Source organism: Phyllobates terribilis, unplaced genomic scaffold, assembly GCF_046119375.1.
Source record: "Phyllobates terribilis strain yellow unplaced genomic scaffold, ASM4611937v1 Scaffold_5715__1_contigs__length_49698, whole genome shotgun sequence".
NCBI classification, from domain to species: Eukaryota; Metazoa; Chordata; class Amphibia; order Anura; family Dendrobatidae; genus Phyllobates; species Phyllobates terribilis.
Window position 1 is genome coordinate 1 of NW_027368460.1, and position 6,868 is coordinate 6,868.

Sequence of the window (6,868 nt, forward strand, 5' to 3'; positions counted from 1 at the left end):
TACCACGCAGCTCCACCACAGATTCTCCTTTTTCTTAAGCAACAATCTTGTAAATAACTCTTCCATGCTGGCAGTCCGCTCCGCACCACTTCTTGCGCTTCAATTCATCCGCATTGGCGATCCACGCTCCTCACTTTCCATAGGTAGAAACACATTTGCCTATCCTGAGCTTCACTTCCTATCCTGAGCTTCACGTCTTTCCCATTGCTGGCACGAATCCTCTACACGTTGGTGTAGCATAAGCCACCTGAACAGATTTTCTTCACTTCATTTACTCTGGCGTTGAAGCACTAGATACACTATCCGCCAGCAACTCTCCTCATCTCTGCGCTAGTCCTTTGCCTTCAACTCTCTTCACATCTTCACTTAAAAATATGATTCTTCACTTCAGAGTTGGTTGAGACTACCTTTGTGATACTCCTGATACTCGCAAGGCTCAAATTTAGTCTCTAGCTTATCCGCTTGGTCAAAGTGACTCTCTTCTTGTAATGCTTAGAAAACACAAGATAAATCAAATGTAGTGTTTATCATCATCAAAACAAAAGAAGCGATTAGTCTGACCAAGCTCAAACTAACATGCTCCTGAATACCCTACACGTTGGTGCATGGATTCCACCTGGGACTTCTTCACTTCATGTTTGTTAAAGCAAAGAATCCACTAGCTCGCAGCGACTCTCCATGTGTTGTGCTAGTCCTTCGCCACTTCACTTCTGAGTTGATTTAGTTTCCTCAATTTTGGTTGAGACTACCTTTGCGATACTCTCTATCTTCGCAAGGCTCAAAGCTAGTCTCTAGCTTGTTTGTTGTCTCAAAGCGACTCTCTTAGCTTCTTAAGCTATTCCTGTAATGCTCAGAAAACTCAAGAGATATCAAATGTAGTGCTTATCATCATCAAAATAAAAGGAGCAATTAGTTTGAGCAAACTAGCAATTTCCCCCTTTTGTTGATGACAAACACTTAAACAATGTAAGCACTTCTATTTCAAAAGTACTCAGTTCAGCTATAAGATATAAAATGAAGCTTCAACTGATACTAAACAGATTGACCAAAAATCTGCTCAAAATCTTGCTTAAGGCACTTAGCAAGTGTACCTTTATTCCCTCTTAGACCAAGCTGGTCAAAATTCTGCCCAATTTCGACAACGGAAAGAGTATTCTACCTCAATTCTTCACCTACCCAAACCGTTTTTCTTCCCCCTTTTGGCATTATGAAAAAGACATATATAATACATCAAAGAGAACTAAAAATAAGGTACTTAGTCATGCTTAGTACATATAACAAGCATAATCATGTAAAGAGTATGTAAGCGAGATAGTATAATGAAGCACTCAAGTCACTATAATCAATCTAAGGCATACTGATAATATTTTAAACCTCACGCCTTTTGTAGTTGGAACCCTAGCGATTCTATCGCATAGTCACACAAAGAAAATTCAGAAAGCAAGTAAGAGTATCAACTCAAATCACCTTCTTCTCAGTATGTTCACCAGCTTTTACCAATAGACTTGATTTCTGCTTGGAGTGACTGCGCTTGTCTCGGTGCGAAATGATAAAGAGTGGCTTGGAACTTGTCTCGAGCTAATGTTCTTGAAGGGATATTGGACAAGGTATCACTGTAATGTGTAGACTTCATATTTTACCTAGCCTGATTGGCACTTGATTTAGATAGTTGTGCTGGGCTTCGAGGCATTTCATTCTTCACTCGCTTAGAGTAATTGGCGCTTAGTTACTTATACTGGAAGAAGTTCGATAACGCTTGAAATGTGACACAGTTGCTTAGCATGAATATCAAAGTGCAACTATGAAGGGTATAATGCACATATAGGAGGGGTCACTCACTTTCAAATATAACATGTCATAATCATGTGCATATATGGGATACTGGCTTTTTGTCACAATAATTTATACTTCCTATTGTGGAGTTTTATCAAGGGAATCAAGAAGACAACTTTAAAGGCAAGCTTAGGGACACTTAGAAGTGGATCATTTCTTAGGCATGTAATAGGTAAGAAGATGATCACCACTTTCATGAGAGGTAAAGAAGAGCATGCAATGACACAGAAGATAGTAACATGTTTGCATCGATATACTCATCAAGATAGTCATTTCTTGTTTGGATGTAGCAAGTTAACAAGAAAAGATCATGAAAGCGTACCTCATCCTAAGTTCCCAGAGATAAAATAAATTGCTTAAACATAGCCAATAGAAAGGAACTTACAACGAGTGGACGAATGGTCTAATTGATAGGAATTAAGTCCAACTGAAACCCTAGATTTAAGAAATATACCCGGTTTAGTGCTTTAGTAAAGATGTAATTGATTTGACTCTTTGTTGGTATATGAGTAAGCTTCACACTTATCAAAAAGCACTCCAACATAGATAAACAGTTTGTTGGATATAGTTCATCGAGCATAACTGAAGAGTCGCTTGAGACTCTTAGAAACTCGCTTTGAACTATCAGAGTCTTGCTCTGGAATAATGTATGTAGCTAAACCATTGAGTTAGACTTGCTTTTGAGTAAAGAAATAGTGAATCTCCAAATATGTACACCTCTTGTAAAATAAGAATGAAGGAGAAGTGTATTAGATTTTCACTCATACTCGATCTATTTGGTTCAGTCCTGAAGGAGATAGAGATCTCCTCCTTCTAGTTTGGAACTAAAGTAGTTGATGTAGCCCTTGTATGTAGTGATCATTTGCACAAACTACATGGCTATTACATAGTGATCTTTCGCCTCAAACTATGTATATACAGACCGCAGTGATCTTTCGCTCAAACAGCATCTGCTCATTAAGCACCTAATCTTCATTCCAAACCTGCGAAAATAAGATCAAGCATTGGAGACCCAATGAAGTTTTCGCTTTGTAGGGTGGTTAGCACTAGTAACTCCAGAATCGGAATGTAGAACACTTATCTTCACAGTTTTGGGGTCTTCCTCATAATAGCTTTCATCATTAAGATCAAGTACCGTTTTACCTTTAGAAAGAGGCTTCCACTGTGCTTTGGCTTGTCCGTTCTTGGCTTTTGAGGGCCTAGTACGTACCCGCCGAGTCTTAGAAGACTCACTTTGGTCAGGCTTATTTTTTGCAACACTCACTTGACCAAGCTGACCCTTAGATTTAGTCTCTACAGACTTATGAGACCTTTGTTTGAGCATTTTTATACGCTCACACTCATGCTTTGAGTGACCATTCTTCCCACAGAAAGTGCAATAATGATTATGTCTAATATAACCATATTTGCCTTTACCAGGGCAAAATGGTTCTCCTCGTGTAAGAGGTTGAGTGTTAGGAGAAGAACGCGCTTGTTTAATGTACATGGAATGCGCTTTTTCTTCGTGGTACCACTTTTTGTCTTGAGCTGGTCTCTTCTCTATAACATTCACTTTGCTTTTTAAATGTGAGTTTTCATCACGGCAAGAGTTAAGTTCCTTGTCTAGCGTAATGATTTTATCATGTAGATCGCTAGATAGAGAAGTGCTTGAGTTGGACGAATCATGGTTGTTGTAGCCTACCCCTGTACTAGCTTTCACGAAAACTGTCTAGTTAACAGTTTTGACTTTCATAGATGCAGCTAGATTATCTAGCTTGGTTAAGACTTCATCAATCATGCTCGTAAGATGAGTTACTACTTTGCACCAAAGCTAAGCCATTACCATTACAAATCTCGCAGAATTTAATGAGAAGGGCATTTAACTCTTCTATTTGATCGCTTAAATCATAAAGTTCTTCCTGATGGGATTCCTCCTTAGCACGAACAACTTCATGATCCAAGGCCAACTCACGTAAGAGCTCAACAAGAGTGTTTTTAAGGAGGATCTCAAAGCCTACATTAATTACCTCAGAGTCTTCAGCTTCGGAGTCATCAGCAACGATAAGACAAGTATCTTGACATTTAGTCTCACCTTCCAAGTCTCCCCATAAGACCTTCATAGGCGTTCCCTTCGTACAATCCTCAGTTGAATGTCCATGACAAAGACAATTAAAGCACACCGAGCCCGAGCTTGAGTGAGAGTTTGAATCTAGAGGTAGAACACCATTGACTTGTTTTGAATGTGTAGCCGGTTGTTCTTTGGTTTTGAAACTATCTTGTTCTATGAATATCTTCCTGAGTAATCTTATAACGAGAGCAATTTCTCTGTTCTCCATGATTCACAACAATATATGTATATATATAGTGAGTGTCAATCAATGCATATGAGCAACATGTGCTCTGATACCAAGTGTGGGTTTTAATACGAGTATATTATGGAATTAATCAACAATATTGCAAAAGCATTTACATAAAGAGAGTATGACTAGTTATGATCGGTATTGTCACACTTACTCTAAATCCAATGTAGAAAAGATAGTAAGCTAGTGTACGAGGATCGTATTCAACAAAGAGAGTATATATAAGAATGAATCATTGGTGAACACTTAATAGTGTAGCTTGGATCGACTAGCTCTTTATGGGAGAGTAGCTCGATAGACTAGCTGAAGTGTTTTTCAGATGCGAAAATGGAAAAACACAAAAAGCGAGTCTTAGTCTCTTTATAAACACAACAAGCGAGTAGCAAATGTGTTTATATGTAAGATTAGAGACTTTACACAATAAGAACTTTAGATTGTTAGATTTAAAGTTCAGCTCAATATGCACAGATATTTGGTAAGGTGAGAACCCTTGGCTTAACTCAAGCCCGACATGAAACTCACCACTATATTTATTATATCAAATGAAGATTAGAAACACTCGCTCTATCCACTCAATACAATCTCTCTTTAACCCAAATACAAGCTCGCTACTCTCAAGGTATTGTTAACTCACTTGCTCCCTCTGAGATCACTAGTTTTTCACCCTAAACACTCAATCATACTCACCTCCTAGCTTTCTAGTCCTATTTTGATCTTCCCTAACCACTCAACTATACTAACACCCAGCCTTTCGAATCATGTTGTGTTTCTCTCTTGGGATAGCTTCTCCTAAGCTCACTAGCTCTTTCTCACTCTACGAGGTTTTGAAGCTTGTGCGTTAACAAATGCCTATCACACCTATATATAGAACTTACTAAACTTATTCCCTAAGAAAGGAATTCTATTACATATAGCAACAAATTTCCACGTTGGCAATCCGTGCGTCGGTCCACCAAGGAGCGCGAAAAATTCCACACACTTCCACTTTTCTTGAGAAACAAACTTTTAACAAACTCGTCCACGTTGGCAATTCATCCCACACCACTCGCAATCTTTTTATTCGTCCATCCTGGCGATCCTCGTCCCTCGCTATCCATGGTAAGAAACACATTCTTCACCCATCCTTAGCTTCTCGACATTCCCATAAGTTGTGCCCGAATACCCTATACACTGGTGCATGGATTTACCTGGGACTTCTTCACTTCTTGTTTGTTGAAGCAAAGGATTCACTAGCTCGCAGCGACTCTTCATGCGCTGCGCTAGTCCTTCAACTTCAACGCACTTCACTTCACTTCACTTCACTTTTGAGTTGATTTAGTTTCTTCAATTTTGGTTGAGACTGGCTTTGCGATACTCTCTATCTTCACAAGGCTCAAAGCTAGTCTCTAGCTTGTTCGTTGTCTCAAAGCGACTCTCTTAACTTCTTAAGCTATTCCTGTAATGCTGAGAAAACACAAGAGATGTCAAATGTAGTGTTTATCTCATCAAAACAAAAGGAGAGATTAGTCTGAGAAAGCTCAAACTAACATCTCTCTCTCTCTCTCTCTCTCTCTCTCTCTACCTTTAAACCTTCCAAGCTTTACCTAGACTCACAAATGGATTCCACCTACATCCAAAACATCCCACAAGAGATGACATTAGAAGGTTTACATCTCTTCAACAATTCCTGGCCACGAAGAAAGTCAGCTCCTTAATCCCTACACCACTCCCACCTTCCACTTTCCTTATTGATACCACCCCTTCACAATCTTAGACTAACCCTCTTCCCACCATTTCCAAAACATCTTCTCTAATCAAAACCTCACAGGAGCCGTATCTTAACAAAGGAGTATCTGAGAAGGATGTATGTGAGAAGACAGGTGTCCGAGAAGGTTGTCCTTATGATGGAGGAACTAGTCACCAAAAGTTCCATAGCCCCCACCAACGCCTGAAACTATTGGCCTCACAAGTGAAGAAGAGAATCCAGAGCAAAGGTCAAATGAAAAGTATAAGGCAATCTCAGGCTCAGGTGAGTCAAGCCCCAGAAGGGAAATAAGGGCGATAATGCCTCATGCTCCAACAGGTCAAGAGGATGAATTCTCTCCTCTCTTGCATCAACTCTCTCATCAGGTTGCTACACTTCTAATTCTCAATATAGGCGACTCTCAATCGGCCACCATGAATCATCTCAAGAGGAAACAACATATCCTCGAGATCAAGCCAGATGTAGAAGAAGAAGAGGAAGAAGAAGAAGAAGAAGAAGAAGAAGAAGAAGAAGAAGAAGAAGAAGATGAAGAAGAAGAAGAAGAAGAAGAAGAAGAAGAAGATAGAACCCACTCCCTCACATGCAGATCTGGATTTGGTAAGGCGCTTTTATAGCAATTTCAATGCAAGTTCCTCAGGCGGACTCTTCTCTCCCTTCTTATATGCTCATTCTCTAATTGAACAAGTGCAACTACTACATCTTTGCTCATGAATATTCTAAGGTAGTTGATAAAGGCTAAAGTCGTATGCCTTATCAAAGAATTACCAAACTATCCTTATAGAATATAGTGGTAAGTAAGGATCAAACCCAAGGGAGTCAGTTATCCGTTCAAAAGCTTATGTGTGATTAACCAATAAGGATTGGGGGGTTGGTTACAAGTAACACAAATATGCAAACATGAGAAGTAGGAAGTAATGGATTAAAGAATTCACCCATCAGATCTCAGCATAAT